At 41.5% G+C, this 17,448-nt stretch overlaps 1 long non-coding RNA gene across 1 annotated transcript; it reads left to right on the forward strand.

Moving 5' to 3' along the window:
* Positions 1-818: 818 nt before the first annotated feature.
* Positions 819-13,347, forward strand: LOC118004658. Its single transcript, XR_004677660.1, has 3 exons — positions 819-1,178; positions 1,597-1,706; positions 9,723-13,347. It is a non-coding gene; the product is annotated as an uncharacterized LOC118004658 (long non-coding RNA).
* Positions 13,348-17,448: the final 4,101 nt, after the last annotated feature.

A 17,448-nucleotide genomic window follows, 5' to 3' on the forward strand; every position in this document is an offset into this window, starting at 1 on the left:
ATCTGGGAAAGTAGGAGAAAACTTTATTATGCTCTCTTCCCTGCCCCAGATTCAGGGCAGTTGGAAACTTGAACTTTCTTAAACAAGGATGCCATGATTATTTCCAGTGACCTTGCTAATTTTAAAGACATTGTAAGTGTCAATTGATAGTCAACCTCTGGTCTTTCTGTTTACCTAATTGTTCCACTTAGGTCGTGCCGTTTCTTTCTTTCTTTCTTTCTTTCTTTCTTTCTTTCTTTCTTTCTTTCTTTCTTTCTTTCTTTCTTTCTTTCTTTTCTTTCTTTCTTTCTTTCTTTCTTTCTTTTTCTTTCTTTCTTTCTTTCTTTCTTTCTTTCTTTCTTTCTTTCTTTCTTTCTTTCTTTCTTTCTCTTTCTTTCTTTCCTTTCTTTCTTCTCTTTCCTTTTTTTCTCTCCGCGCCTGCCTAGAATATCTTCGTCCATCATGTCTGTCTATCCGTATTCTATACATCTTTCAAGACCAGCTCACATCACCTTCTCTACAAAGCTTTTTTGTTTATTCCAATCCACTATAATTTATCCTCTTTGTGAGAATAAATTCTTAGTATTTTGTTAAAGGTAGGTCTACTTTTCTGACAGTTTACTTTTCATCTTGAGGATCCACTCATAAGTACTTTAACCAGCGGGTCTCAGGAAAATGATCAACTCTAGTAGAATTTTCATTAATTCGAGATGCAAGGGGCCATCTTGGGGCAGAAAGGGGAAATGCATGCTTTGTAAATACACAGTAAGCCCTGTAGGAGAAGGGATAAACTATGCTGACTTTTCTTTGTTTGTCTTTTTGTTTTCACAGTTCCTCCTGATACAGTGTCTTGGCACGGTTGATATCTGGGGCTGGATAACTCTGTTGTGGGTTGCTGTCCCGTGAACTGAAGGATGTTTAGCAGCATCCCTGCCCTCTCCCCACTAGGTGCCATTGTAACAGTCAGAAACATCTCCTGACATTGCCAAATGTCCTCCAAGGGGTAAAATCACCCCAGTTGAGACCTGCTGCTTTAACTTGAAAGTTCAAGCCCTAAGCCTGAAACCCGAATATTTTCTTCCTGGCTGAAACTTGGAAAGAAAGGAAACTTGAAAGTAAATAGTGGATGAGCTCTCTTCCTCACAAAACCCAGAACACTGGCAGCCTTCATTGTAAGGGCTTGCACGCTTCTGAATCAGGTAGGTGGCCAAATTCAAATGCTTCACAATTTCCTCCCCTGCCAGTTATCGATGGCATTACCCAGAAAAGAGAGTCAAGCACAGGTCATCAGGTAAATGCGTTACCTTTATTTTGAGGGAAGGAGAATTGAGGAATAAGAGCATTATTTCTGTGTAGATACCCAGCAGTGGGACCCCAGGAATCTCATTTGATAGGCCTGAAACCCGAACGGGAAAGGGAAGGTATCTCAGGACCTGGGTAGCTTTGTTAAAGTTTTCAAATGCGTAATGGGAATAATATCTATGTAAATGAGGCAATAAAAGTATGTGTCTGGGTTGCTGAACATGGGGGCAGGGATAGGCAGAGCACAAGGGATTTTTAGGGCAAAGCTATTGGATATGATACTACAACGCTGGATACATTATGCATTTGTCAAAGCTCACGGAATTATACAGCCCAAGAGTAAACCCTGATGGAAACTATGGATGTCAGCTAACAAGAACGTATCAAGATTGGTTCTCCAGTTGTGACAAGTGTTCCATGCCAATGTAAGATGTTAATAACAGGGGAGACTGGCTGGGGCAGGGGGATTCCCAATAGATGGGAGGTCTCTATACTTTCTGCTCAGTTTTTCTATAAATAGAAAACTGCTCTAAAAAATAAATTCTATGAACTATTTTGGTAAGTGTGTATCTGGAAAAGTGGGGGTCAGAGAAAGAGAGGAATCATCTCTGTAAATATTTGTAATGTAACATACCCTTCTTGTGTTAAGTAATGCAAAATCAAAACAAGAAGATTTTTTCGTCGTGCTTCTGTCCTCATCTCGCACTGTGAACAAAAAGGAAAATTTAAATGGGATGACAATGAGATAGAACACTCTTTTTATAGCAATAAACTGTTGAAGGGAAATGTAACCTGTCAAAACCAAGAAGCATGACTTAAAGGCTGGAAGGCAGTTTGACGTCTCTAAGGATATATAAAGTTATTTTCCATTGTCTTCTTCTTAGAGCTGTCTTCTCAATTGTAAACTGAAGGGACGGTGATTTAAATTAGAATTGCGCTTTGCTAGTCAACTTTTTAAGGCCAAGCTAATTGGCATTTTATTGCTCCTAACTGCAAAGAAGCGGATATATACACTCCTATTTGGGCCAGGTTAAGGAAAGCGATGGTAAAGAGAAATTCATGAGCTAGAAATCAGCTCTGACATCACAGGTATTCACCTGCTACGACATCTTCGCTTCACTCGAGAGTCCCACCTAGTCCCAGCACAGATGTGGTGACGAATTCCAGTAAGCCATTCAGCAGGTGACTACACAGCCAAACATCCAGAATATCCACTGAGAGTAACAGAGGCCAGAAAAGGGAAATTCCTGCGTAATAATGTCCTTATTCAAACTGGATGTATCTGTACATTTATTCAGTGTTCATGTGCTACATTTAGTTACCTGGTATCTCAGATGCCCCTGAAATGTATTCATAAATTACCTACTTTCAGTAATACCTCCCTGACTTGAGAATAGCTTACCTAACATCTTTAAGAAGAATACAGGTAAGAACTGGATAAAAGCAAAAAAGGCCCCTGAGTGGCCCAAATCGTATCATAAAATCTATGTGCAAACACTCACGCTCACGACACATACGAAAACTTTTCATTCATCCAAAGCTTTCTAAAAATTAATGTACTGAAATTAAAGTGGGTGGACAGCTATTTAAAATTCAAACAGCACCATAAATTATTTTTCTTCTTACATTGCTTTTTTGGCGTGCTGAAACATACATGAGATAAAATGTAGCATTTCAGCTGTTTATATGTATAGTTGAGTGGCATTAAGCACATTTATACTCTTTTTTTTTTAAAGATTTATTTATTTATTTGAGAGAGTGAGAATGAGAGAGAGAGTACATGAGAGGGGGTAGGGTCAGAGGGAGAAGCAGACTCCCCGCCGAGCAGGGAGCCCGATGCGGGACTCGATGCAGGACTTGATCCCCGGACTCCAGGATCCGAAGGCAGTCGCTTAACCAACTGAGCCACCCAGGCGCCCAAGCACATTTATACTCTTGTGCCACCATCACCACCATCCGTCCTCAGAGCTTTTTTATCTCTCCCAACTAAAACTCTGTATTCATTAAGCAATAATGCCCTCCCCCCACCCCCCAAGCCCTGGCGACCCCCATTTTATTTCCCGTCTCTCTGAATTGGCCTCTACTAGGTCCCTCATGGAAGTGGACTCATTCAGTATTTGACCTTCGGTGTCTAGCCAATTTCACTCGGCACAATGTCATCAAGGTTCATCCATGTTGTAGTATGTGTCCAATTTTTTTTCCTTTTTTAAGGCTGAATAATAGCACTATACATTTTTAAAGAAAAACAATAGTCTCTACCCCACTCCGCTACCACACCCCCACCCACTCCCTAGACGCAACAACCTTAGGTACTTTAGCTGTTTCTTCTGATATTTACCTCCACGTTTCTAAATATATCAGTGTTCCATGATACGTGAATATTAGGCATTCACTAGTCACATCCTGTTAAGGTAGATGAGAACTAAGCTGCCATCCAACTTTTCACCCTCCCCTCCCCTTACAGTGATACCAGTATTCGGTCGTTCTATTATTGTAACCATGTAAACAATGTTCACTGCTGAACCAGAAAGTACTTTTCCATTTCTGTACATTATTTTTCTTGGAATGAATAATTGCCTCATTTTTTTTAGCTTGGTTACTTTTCTGTATACCTATTGCTCATTTTGAAACACCAACACACCTCTAAAGGCCCCTCATCACTTTCCTCACCATCAAATACATCAGATAATGTGTCATTTACCCTCCACCCCCCCCCCCCCCCCGATGCCCCCAAGGCTTCCCTTCAATGCAAGAGAATTGTCTCAGAATTCGTGACAGGGAAGAAAGCTTAGGATTGCTCCGTGGAACTTCTGTTGCTTTAGCATGTGTGTATATGGGTTGGGTCCCAATCTAAGATATCTTACAGTTGGTCACAGTCACAGTTTGAAAGCTGCTACACAAAATCAAAGACTATCCTGATATTAAGATGTTTAACACTGGCAGTGTTTGCTCATCTTTCTGAAGATGTTGACACAACGATTCTTGATAAAGACGGAAACCTTTTGAATTTACCATATTCAATAACTTTGACTTTGGTAGTCAAAACCTACCCTCCCTCCCCCGCCTTTTTTGGGGGAATTTGATTTGCCTTGCCTCTGGTGCCATCTAGTGTATTAGGAGGAGAAGCGCTTCATGAAATCCAGGTCAGTTCCAAATTATGCTCATAATAAATGATGCTCATAATAAAGATGACAGTCATCACAAAACTCAGTCCAAAGCAAGTTTGCAAAATAAAAATATAACCACCTGTTAAGTAAGCAGTAATAAAAGTGATAGGCTATGCTTCTAAATATACAAATTCTCAAGTTCACGCTTGGGGTTTTGATTCAGAATTTGAAGAGTCTAGAAGGTACTGGGAGATCATTGAGTCTCAGGAACCCAAGATCCAGATAAATGAGGAATTTGCTCAGAAGCCTGCAGAGTTGAGATCAGAATCCAGTGCTCTTCCCCTCATCATTTCCTCCCCTGCATTCACCCCCTCCTCATCAATTCCACTCCTACCCCTGCACATTAACCACAGATTAGAGAGAAGCTGCTATTTTAACTTGCCAAAATCCGTGTGCCAAATTTGCTAAAATCAAACAATTATGGCTACCAGACAGGCTTTCTTAGCTGACCTCACACAGTAACACATGAATGGTGTCCCTTACAAGAGCCATGAGAGCCATGTCCATTCTCAGAGGGACTTCCCTGGACACTGACTAGTGCCACTCCCAACCGGACAGTGTTTTGCAAACTGTGGGGAGCTGTGCCCATAGCAGGGTCAGTGATTGGTGGGTGCTCAACAGCTGTTAGTTGCTTTGTTCATGTATTTCAGAGTCTCTCCATCCTTCACACTGGAAGCATGCACTTCTTCCTAATCTAAACAGGCACAGATGCACAAGTTCTCTTATGAGTAGGGTGCTGAGAAAAATTAGCTAAGGAGTGTTTTGCTTGTGCTCCCCAGGACCGCACACACTGCACTGGGTTTGGCTGATAGCTCTGAATTTCCTGAAGATGAGTCTGGGTAGAGCCAGAAAACTTATTAGGGGAACAGAAAAAGATCTTGGGAGAGATATTTGTTGTTTTTGGGTTTTGTTTTTGGTTTGTTTGTTTGTTTGTTACAGATTTTTTATTTATTTATATGTCAGAGAGAGAGAGAGAGCACAAGCAGGGGGACCGGCAGGCAGGGCTCCATCCAAGGACCCTGGGATCATGACCTGAGCTGAAAGCAGATGCTTAACTGACTGAGCCTCCCAGGCGCCCCGGGAGAGAGGTTTTTAAAAGGGGATGGGGGGGCACCTCGCTGGTTCAGTGGGTGGAGCATGCGACTCTTGATCTCGGGGTCGTGAGTTCAAGCCTCACATTAGGCATAGAGCTCACTAAAAAATAAAGAAAAAAGAAGAAAAGAAAAGGGGATGGGAGGGCAGAGGAGGATGGAGGAATGAGGATGGGAAATAGTTAAGGGGCACAATTTCTTTTTCGGGTAGTGAAAATGTTCTGAAGTTACAGTGGTGATGGTTGTATCTCTCTGTAAATATACTTCGGGTGAGTTGCATGGTATGTTAATTATATCTCAAATAAGGCTGTTTTAAAATGCCAAGAACAAATGGGGAGAGGTAGAGAAAAAAAGGCTAAAATGAATGTAAATAATTTGAGTAATTTTTTACCCTGATATATAAAACAAATGGTCTGACTGAAAATGGAAATCATTTCATGCAACATTTTGGAATGCTTCAAAATGTAAATGGTGGGGAGAAAGAGCTGCTTATCGCCCACACCCCCGTGAGAGCCTGCTCACCAGCCTGATGGCAGAGCCTGGTCTCATCGTGGGCTGGGCTGCCTCCGGCACTCCTTTATGTGTTTGATGACTCGGCTGTAACGAGCAGCTCAGTCTGCGGGAGTCCAGGTGAGACTCCCGGGACTACCGGGAAGAAAAGAAAACGCAAAACCATCCAGAAGGCATTCATGTCCCTTTACTGTACTTTTTTTTTTTTTTTTTTTGGTTTTGTCATCATTGTCCATGCACATAAAAGTTGAAGAAACCACCTTAAGTGTTGTTAATATTTCTTCAGTTCATTGGACAAAACTAAGCTTCTTTCAGTAAGAATCTCCAATTTCTTTAAATGCAGAATCTTAATAATGTTATCCAGATAATACCCAGGCTTGGCAAGGTATGAAAGAACATGTACTCAGACATGACTTGTGGAAATGTAAACTAGTACAACCCTTTTATAGAGCAAATTGGCAAAATCTATCAAAATGAAAAATGCACGTACTCGTTGACCCAGCAATTCCACTCCCAGCAATTTACACTATAGAAGATCAGTTATACTATATTATAGAAATAGTCCATGTATGCACGATGATTAATGTTCAAGGATTTTTTTTTGTTGTTTTTTTTTTAATTTAATTTATTTATTCATGAGAGACAGAGAGAGAGAGAGAGAGAGAGAGAGGCAGAGGGAGAAGCAGGCTCCCAAGGAGCAGGGAGCCCGATGCGGGACTTGATCCCAGGACCCTGAGATCATGACCTGAGCCGAAGGCAGACGCTTAACCATCTGAGCCACCCAGGCGCCCTCAAGGATGTTTAATACAGCATTATTTGTATTCGCAAAAAAATAGGAACAGGCTATTAATGTCCATTAGTGGTTAAATAAGTCACAGCACGAGCTCATGGTGGAATGCAATGCACGAGTCAGAAGAATGAGGTGGGTCTTTATACACTGATGAGGAAAGATTCTGAAGACATCACATCTTCTTTCCACCCACTCACTGCCCACCCCAAAAACTGTGTTACTCAGGGAAAGAAAGTTTAAAATACAAGCTTGAATTAAATTTAACAAAGGAAAACTTCAAATAGTACAAACAGTTTAAAAAGACAAGATTCTCTCTTAATGCTATCCACTATTTTTAATTTCTCATGTAATGGTTCAGAAAGGAATTATGAATATATCAACATACATATGCGCAACTTTTTAAAAATTTACAAAAATGGAATAATTTTGTTTATACTGTTGAGCATCTTGCTTTTTCCCCTCACTTAATAATATGTCTTAAAAAATCTTTCTATTCCAGGGGCGCCTGGGTGGCTCAGTCGTTAAGCGACTGCCTTCGGCTCGGGTCATGATCCCAGGGTCCTGGGATCGAGCCTCACATCGGGCTCCCTGCTCAGCGGGGATCCTGCTTCTCTCTCTCCCACTCCCCCTGCTTGTGTTCCCTCTCTTGCTGTGTCTCTCTATGTCAATCTTAAAAAATATATATTTCTATTCCAGCATATATAGATCTACCTAATTCTAAGACCTGTTGTAAAGTGAAAAGTCACAGAAATACACAGCCACAATCTTTCACTCTTAGAAAAAGTAAGGAATGAAAACCCAGGTATGTAATTACCTCTGGGTAGAGGAAGGGGCTGGGGGCACAGGAATTTAAGGGTCAATCCACATACTTTTGAATTGTTTAAATGTAATGTTGGTAAGTAAGAAGCAAACAAAACTTCAGCTTGGGTTCAACTGTTCACAGATCAGAAAATTTCTAGGCCAAGGGATTACATCTACCACCTCTGACATCCAGGTTCTCTGCTCCAGCCTTGGGGGGGTATGGGGTACAGGGCAGTGTTCTCATTCACTGGAAGGGAAAGATCCATACAAAGGCACCTCCTCCACACCACACGTCCCACTCCCGTGACCCCAGACCCCACCTCACCTCACTTCGCATGCACAGATGCAGAGAAACCCAGGAGTTTTATTGTCCGCCATCCATAGCTAGCAGCTTGGGTCTCACAGCCACCCCAACTAAACTTAAGCTGGAGGGTCTGTCAGAATTACCTCCCTCAGACTCCTGTTAGAATCCTTGGAGTGCCACCTAAACAGTGAACCACTGACCTGGGGAACTCAGAGTAGAGCAGGATGACTAGGAAGGCAAAGCTCTCATTCTTAGGATGGAGGCACCTCTGGATCCTAGGCTGATCTGGGCAATGTTGACCATATTCTTCAAAGAATAGCTTGTCTAGGGGTTTGATTACATTCCTGGAAAATGGTAGCTGTCCCAACTCCAGTCAAGAGTATATCTAGGGGTTTTTGGCTGGAATCACCAAGTTTGGCAAATAGTCCTAATGTGTATGGCAGACAATGGGGACTGAGGGACACCCTTTGGGTCAGTGACTTAGAATTCTGTTTGGTAATGAAGATGCTTCCAAAAGGGCTTTCTTACTAAGCACACGGCAAAACAGCTTATACTTGGAAGCTCCAGGCCTTGAAATAATACTTCAGCTTTTTATTTGAAATGAGTTTGATGGGAATTCAGAATTTCGTAAGAATAGAAAAAAAGATATAAGAAAATACTATGCAAATATCTAATGCTAAATATTTAAGATGTGCTATTACTTGAAACACAGAATGTGGTCTCATGAATTTGTTAATTAAGAGTGTAAAGTTTACCAGATCTGTAACATCTTTATACTCATGTCAATCTAGATTAGCATAGGAAGTTGTCTTCTGAATTAAAAAACTGAGAATGGGCCACCAACACATGGTCAATTTAAACTGTAAAAGATGGTGTGCCCCTGAAATGGACACAATTAAATGCTCAGTTAATTTCTGTCTACCCAAGAAAGGAGGTCCAGAAGTGAACACCAACTGCGGTATCTCATTTGTCTCTGCTTCAGTGATCTGGCTGTTTTCTTCTTCCTTCATTTCCTTTGTGAGCAATTGTGCAACAAAAATGCCTCCATTATCAGATTCAAAATTGAATCCTGTGATACTGTAGCCTGAGGAAAAGGAAGCATTGAATATCATCCCTAGTTTTAGACCCAGAAGTTCTTTAGGAAATGTTACTGTGTATATACCACATGCAACATTAGTGCTTTTAATTTCTTTTTTACGGGTGCAATGGAGATTAATTTGCATGAGCTCGTTTCAATTTCTGTAATAAGATCCAAAGTTTGCATTAAGCTTTCCATCTCAAAACAAACAGTTAAAAAGGACACACTTCTTCTTTCAAATGTTTTTATTATCGTTCTATTTTACAGTCCCTGCATCTAATATTCACTTAAAAGCTTGAATATATACCCATAGGTTCTAATTTGTTTTTCGTTTGTTTCCTGATTACCTCCTGTTTCTACCAGGAAACTTCCTAAGTTTCAAATGCTGTACAACTTGACAAAGCACTAGAACTACCAAAAAGGTGTCTACAGATCCAGGAAAGGCCTTTATTGTATCTAATATGTAGTCAGAACTGATCAGCTATGCTCCAGAACAGTGTTCCATGAGAGGAGGCATTTGTTGTTAATCCTGAGTATGAACTGGTTATGGAATTTGGGATTTCAGAGAAGTATAAAGTCTACTGAAAGAGATGTTCCATACCACCCCATTGTTATTCAACCCTGAACTAGGTTATGGAATTACGGTATTTGTGTTTTTTTCAAAAGCTCATGCTGACAGGCTACTTTCTGTTTACCACAGAGCGGCACGATAGGGAGATCAGACTGCCGTCACAGGCACCATCAGTCTCCTGATGTATACAATGTGAAGTTCTCAATATCGCCTATGAGGTAAATAAAGGATTTAACTGAAATCCATCAAACCTTTAGAACCAGCTTCTCATTCACCAGAGATGGAGCTGCAGATGAGACCTCAAGGAAGCAACCAGACAAATCGGGAAGGGGAGATGTTCTAGAGAACAATTCTCGTGGTTTCTTGAACTTGAACAAGTCAGTGTTGTTAAAAATAAAATAACAATAGAGAAGGTAGGGGGTGAGGGAAGTTGTGCTGATTCAAAGAGACCCGAGGGATCCAACAACCAGATACAATGCATGATGCAGGTTAGAGAACTAGCTGGTTAAAGAACACTACTTAATATGATTTCATTTTGATAAAGCATGTGTGTGTGTGCATATATCTGTATATACACACATAGAAAAGGATTTGGAAGAGTGTCTATCCATATACTCACCTTTGGTTAAGACCTTAGTGTATCCGGGTTGTGGGAATGTGCTGTTTTTATTTTATTTATTCTCTTTGTTACCTATCATTTCGTTAAACTTGATTTGTGATTATGGAAGCGTTCATGTGATATTAGAACTGCCAATTGATGCTACTGAGAATAGCAAAAACAATAACTGCCAAGAATTCTTAAATCTAATAAATTCTAAGACTTGAGATATCTTTAAAACCTAGAATAATGGGGGGAAATATAGGCATCCATATGAACAAACTATGTAAATAATGTTAAGACAACTGGAAAGAATTGAGGGAAAAGTTGATAATAATACCTCACAATGTATACCTCCAGAATTCTTCAACAGATTAAAAAATTTAAATATAAAAAAATAAAGGAAGAGCGACCATGGAACTTTCTTGATTGGAGCAAGAGTTCTGGCCAGATGCATTCCTGGAGATCTGACTAGGACCTAATCAGTTCTGATCTAATCAAAGGAGCTGTAATTAATGCTGCCATCTTAAGACTATTAAGTGATTACTTTTAGTGGTAATAATAGTAATAATAAAATGTAGTCCTTCTAAGAGAAGGGTAAATGCCTTCAAGGATAATTGGGTTGGAAGAGGGTGCTTAGGCTGATTTGACTCAGGCCCTACTGTGGATGTTCAGGTGGTCACAACAAATGGCTATTCAGTCCTTCAAGAATTTATTTGATGCCTGTGTCATCCATTGCTTTGGAGGCAAGCCAAATGTAGGGACTATTACCGTCCTCACGGGACTAAACTGTTCGACTTTAGACTAACCCTCCTGTCTTCAGGCTTCAATTCCTCCACCTATTCAGAGGTGAGTGCTCACCCTAGACCTAAGCTACTTAGATTCGGATTCCAGCTTCACCTCTTTCTGTGATGTGACCACATGCAAGTTAATTTGATCTCCCTAAGCCTCAGTTTCCTCATCCACAAAATGGGGGAAATAGAACTCGTTTTGTTGGGTTAAGTTGAGGTTAAAATTAAGACGGTCAACAGCAGGCCAGGGTGCTAAGGTGGTCACTGCTGATTGGCTCCTGCTAATTCTCAGGGCCGGAGCGGGCGGGGCAGCCCACGGACCACCCACAGGAGTTCATGTCATCGGGGCGCGCGCGGGTCACAGCCCCCAAGGGGAGGGTGGGTGGGCTACTTCTGAGGCCAGGATCTGGTGAGGGGGCTTCCTTCCGTCGTGGGCTGCAGCTCAGTGGCTCCCCACCCCGAGCAGAAGAAGCCAGGGAGTCGGGCGCACCCAGACTGCAGACCTAGCTCCCGCTGGGAGCACCAGTCCGGGCCAGGCCCGCACCCAGCCAGAGGCGCGACGCAAGCCTGGCTCGGGGCGATGGCAGCGAAGTTGGGGCACCCAGCTGTGCGGGAGCTGCGGGTGTGCCTGCCCACCAGCCTCCCCCGAAGAAGCTGCAGCAAGATACGAAGAGCCGTCCGCCTGGCCGGTCTCTAGCCATGCTCGGGGAGACCCGAGGGGCAGGACAGTCACTCGCCTGCACCAACACCAGCACATCCGCAGCCCTGCCGGGGCGGTGGCCCAGGGGAAGAAGTTGACTCCTGTGGATCAGACGCTGAGCCCTACTTGGAGAAGAGGATTCCCCAAAGCGCCCTGGAACCGCTCTTCAGGAGGCTGCAATGGAGGGAGACTACCCACACCCCTGCAAAGCGTCCAGCAGCCGATGGGACTGCCCTGAGCACAGACAGAAAAAAAACACAGGAAAGCCTCCAAGCTTGACAGGCCCCACCCAGTGTCCCACAGTCGTGAGAGGAGACAAGGAAGAACCACAGACTTGCTACAGTTTAGTCCTCAGAGCAGGAATCTTCTGGTTACTCCCCAGGAGCTGTCTGGGGACAGGCACAGATGCCCCACAGGCCCACGTTGCATGCCAGAGGCCTGGAGAAGGCCACTCTGCCGCCTCTCAGGACAGAAGGGGCCTCAGGCAAGAAGGACACCTGGGTGGCCCCAAGGGGAAGGGGCTGTGAGTCAAAGCAAGGGGCACCAATCTTCCTAAAGGGACAAACTCCTGGTGGGTACCAAGGGACGTGAGAAGTCCAAGGCTTTGATCAGCCAGAAATCACACCAGGTCTTCTCCAGAGAGGAAAGCCCAAGGCCTCTGTCCTGAGACAACACAAAGATATGGCCTCAGTGAGGATGTGAAGGAAGAAGGAAGAGGGCCACTGCATCCCTAAGTTTTCACCTCCATGGGTGGTTGCATCAGATGCCTTAAAAGCAAAAGCACAAGCCTCCCAGAAAACCAAATCAGACAAAAACAAGCCAAGTCTAGACAGCTTAGATGTAGGAAAGTGGGCAAGAGGTCTGTTGCCCAAGGTGAAAGAGAAAGTTCTAACAACTCAAGGACTCAGGAAGGGAAAATAAAAACTTCTAATTTGGAGAGAAAGTCAGTGGACTCCCTCCCTGACATTGAGGAGGCTGATCTGCATGATGCATTGGAAGCAGCCACCATGCCTTGGGAGGCATACTATGACTAGCCGCAGAAGAAAAAGGGAAAAGGAAATGACCGTGAAAACTTCAGCTACTGCACTTGGAGAAAAGCGACTTAAAAATAATTCTAAAAGCACTAGTGAAAACTTGGACTCGGGCCAGAGGTTACCTAAGGTGAACAAAAGCAAGTCAGAGAAGCTGCGGCTGTCCGGAGCCCCTTTAGCCAAGCTGAAAGAGGTCCCCACTGATGCATTACCGGTGTTGCCAGACCTTCCATTACCCAGAGGACAGGCCAATTACTACCACTTCTGCCTTTGAGTTGATGTCCTCCTTCCAACCAAAGCAAGAAGCACTGGTTCCCCAGGAAGAGGAAGCCGCTGGATTTCCTGGGTGCAGAATGAATCTGAAGATGCAGATGTTTTCTGGTTCCAAGGGTGCCTATCTGCACAAAATGACGACCCTGTGAAAACCGTGCATCCAGGTACTTAAAAACAACATCAATCTTGGAGGTGGGAGGAGTCACGCATTCTGTTCTTGAGCCCATCCATTTTGGAGATTTTATGGCAATCAGCTATATCGCATAAATATACAATCATGTACTAGTGGAAGAAACATAAATTATGGAAAATTCATTGTCACCAAAACGTTAAGAAAGAAAGTCCAGAAGAGCATGGGGTATGGTGGGAGCCGTACGTGCGGCTTTGGGATGCAATAAAAATCTTTAAAAAAAAATAAAATAAATAAAATGTAAAAAAGATTGATTATACTTTTGTCAAGTCTCCTCTCAGTAAACAATAAGATACCTTTTAAATAATAAATAGTATCCCCAGATTGTACTTAAAGAAATAAAACTACTTGGCATGGTTTGGTTTTATTTTTTTGTTTTTTTTTTTTTAAGATTTTATTTATTTATTTGACAGAGAGAGACACAGCAAGAGAGGGAACACAAGCAGGGGGAGTGGGAGAGGGAGAAGCAGGCCTCCCACCGAGCAGGGAGCCCGATGTGGGACTTGATCCCAGGACCCCGAGATCATGACCTGAGCCGAAGGCAGACGCTCAATGACTGAGCCACCCAGGCGCCCCTGGTTTTTGTTTTAATCTCAGAGTAAATAAGGCCTTCTTGGACACAAACCCTAGAAACCATTAATGAAAAAGACTGATAAATTTAGCTACATAAAAATTTTAGAAATCAAAAACAAGGTCAAAGGAAAACAGTCCAGGAAAGATATTTACAATTTTATTAATGGTCAAAAGGCCAAATTCCTTTATGTATAATAAGCACCCACAAATCAACAGGAAAAAGGGACCAACAATTTACTATAAAAATGGGCAAAACATAGGAAAAGATAGTCCACTAAAAAGGAAACACAAATGAGTCTTAAATGTATGAAAAGATGCTCAATCTTATAAAAATGCAAATCAAAGACATAATGTGATACAAATTTTTACCTATTACATGAATAAAGTTCAAAAGAACAGCCTGCTGTGTTGGAGCAAATTACCATGCATTACTAGTAGTCGTATAAATTGATACAACTTTTACTGAAGTTACTAGGCAAAATGTTGAATATAGTATATATTCTTTGGTACAGCCGTATCAGTTTTAGGATGAGAGACTGAATATATCAATGGATAGTGGTCAGACCCACATAAGCTCAGGAAGCCAAACCACAACCTCTGCAACAACCATCCTAGAAAACCAAACCACAAACTCTACAGCGAGCAGCCCAGGAATCGAAATCACAGCCTCTGTAGTAATTGGCCCAGAATGGTCAGGATTTGGTCAACAACTACTAGCCTCCCGATTTTTGCCCCCAGCTTCCAAATGAGGCCCAAGCAAAGAAAGCCAAATATGCTCTCCAAATCAGTCAGATAAGGTACCCTGCTTCTAGTTAGCCTGCCTCCAGCAGTCCCGAGTCAACAACCTCCAGTCAGAAAATACCTGAAGCCTTCCTTTTTTTTTACTGTCAAGCTTTCCCATTCCCTTGCCTGCCTTTCTCTGCCAAACGCAAGTGATGATACCTGACTCCCTTGCTCCAGCAAGTTCTCAATAAAGGGCTTCTGCTCTCATTTGGATGGTTTTCATTTCTTTCTTTTTTTTTTTTTTAAGATTTTAATTATTTATTTGGCAGAGAGAGAGACACAGCGAGAGAGGGAATACAAGTGAGGGAGAGGGAGAAGCAGGCTTCCCGCCGAGCAGGGAGCCCGATGCGGGGCTCAATCCCAGGACCCTGGGATCATGACCTGAGCCGAAGGCAGATGCTTAACGACTGAGCCACCCAGGTGCCCCTGGTTTTCATTTATTTCCATAAGAACTTTATTCTGCAGATTCATATATGTCAAATATACACACATAAAAACTCTTTCATATAGCAACTTCACTTAATAGGATTTTACCCTACAGATATACCTGCGTGGGGGTGGGGGGATGGGGGGTCACAGACGTGACCAAGGCATTTGAAACCACTTTTTCCCAAGTTCATCTACCTGCCTATAAGAGGCTAAGATGCGGAGTAGTATGTTTGACAAACGGAAGGTGCTATAGGTGCAAAAGTTGGAATCCGGGACCCCGCACAATAGGGCACCCTGCTAAAAACCTGTGAAGGGCTCAGTCCCAGGAATAAGGACAGAGGAGAAGTTAAGCTGCCCAAGCTCAGTCCAAAATCTCAGTCCCTGAAACTGGATTAAGATGTCCCTGGATTGAGGGGCACCTGGGTGGCTCAGTTTGTTAAGCATCTGACTATTGATCTCAGCTCAGGTCTCAATCTCAAGGTTGTGAGTTCAAGTGCCGCACTGGGCTCCACTGAGTGTGGAGCCTACATTTAAAAAAAAAAAATGTTCCTGGATTGCTAGTACCTCCCCCTCAGGAACAATAATGCCTCTTATTCCCACTTCTATTCAACATTATGTTAGAGGTCTTAACCAGTAAGATTAGGCAAGAAAAACAAATGGCATAAGAATTGAAAAGCATTAACTCTGTATTTCTTTATGAATAATATGATTGAATAGATAAAGAAGTCAAAAGAATCCACAAATAATTCCTAGAATCAATAAAGGAATTTAGCAGTGTTGCTCAAATAAAATCAATATACAAAAATCAATTGTATTTCTACATATCAACAATAAACGTAAGATGAAGTTAAAAAAAACAAGAAACCATTTACAGTGACATGAAAACCATTTACAATAGTTATCAAGGACTAAAAGCATATCTAACAAAAGATGGGCAAAATCTCTATGCAGAAAACTTCTAAATTGCTACTGAAAAAATTTAAGAAAGTTGGAATAAAAAGGATAGGTATTGATCAGAAGACTCATTATTTTTTGTCAATTCTCCTCAAGTTTATCTTCAGATTCAATTCCATCCCAATCAAAATCCAACAATCTTTGTGGAATTGACAAGTTGATTCTAAAATACATAATATGTGTTGTAACAGTAATCATTTGACAAAAAAGAACCAGTAAAAGTCTTTGCTTTAATAGATACTGAGATTGCACAACTACAGTTATTAGGACAGTGTGGTATTAGCATAGGAAGTAGACAACTAGACCAGTGGAACAGACTTGAGGGTGCAGAAACAATTCTGCAGGCACATGGACAAAGAATACTGTGGGAAAGGACATCTTTTCAGTAAATGCTTTTGGAAAAAGTATATGTCCTACCTCATCCCTTACATACAGACATGTGTATGTTTGCATGCACACACAAATCAGTTTCACATGAATTACAAATCTAAATGTGAACACAGTAAGATTTTTAGAAGATAATATAAGAAATATCTTCATGATTTTGGAATAGGGAAAGATTTTCTTAGGATACAAAAAACCCACTAACTGTAGAAGGAAAGATGAATAAAGTGACCTTTATTAAAATATGAATTTGTGTTCATAAAAGAGAGCATAATATCAGCACTTAAAAGAATTAATATACAAACATATCGTGAGTTCCCCCAAAATTCAATTAAAAAGACAAACTCACCCAATAGAAAAATGGACAAGAGAAATAGGTGCTTTGCAAAATGAGATATCCAAATGGCCAATAAACTAACAGAAAGGTACTTGACCTCATTTGTAATCAAAGAAACATAAAATAAAAGAAAAATAATTGATAATACCAAGTATTGCTTAGGATGTGGAGCAATAGGAATTCTCATGCATTGTAAGGGCAATATAAACTGATATAACCACTATGGGAAATTATTGGGCGTTACCTACTAAAGTTGGACTTATGGCTATTTTATGTTTCAGCAATTCCTCTCCTTGGGTTCCTGTTTACCTGTTAGCTGCCTTCCCTACTAAAATATAATCACCATGAAGGTAGAGGCAGTGTTTTGTTTTGTTTTGTTTTTCACTACCATATCCTCAGAACTTAATGTATCTGACTCGGGCTCTCCATAAACATTTGTGAAAAGACTTACAAGATATGTAATAAAGTAAGGGGGAAATATAGAATGAAGAAAATGATCTCTTCTGTGAAAAGAAAAAATATATAAATACATATGCACTTATGACATGTACATATATTTCTAAATAGGTATATAAGAAACGACAGATAATAGTTTCTTACAGGGTGAGAAAGCAGAAATGGGCAGGGGGTGGAGAGTAGGGAAGAAGGCATTTACTTTTCATTGTATGTCTTTCTGTTAAATGTTATGTGAGTTCTTATATCACTTTTGAAATCACCTTTATTAAGGTATCATTTACATATAGTACAATGCATTCATTTTAAGTGCACAGTCCCATGAATGCGTGCACATATGTAATCAGCACTCCCATTCA

The sequence above is a fragment of the Mirounga leonina genome, unplaced genomic scaffold (genome assembly GCF_011800145.1).
Source record: "Mirounga leonina isolate KUSES-001 unplaced genomic scaffold, KU_Mleo_1.0 Mir_93, whole genome shotgun sequence".
Classification (NCBI taxonomy): Eukaryota; Metazoa; Chordata; class Mammalia; order Carnivora; family Phocidae; genus Mirounga; species Mirounga leonina.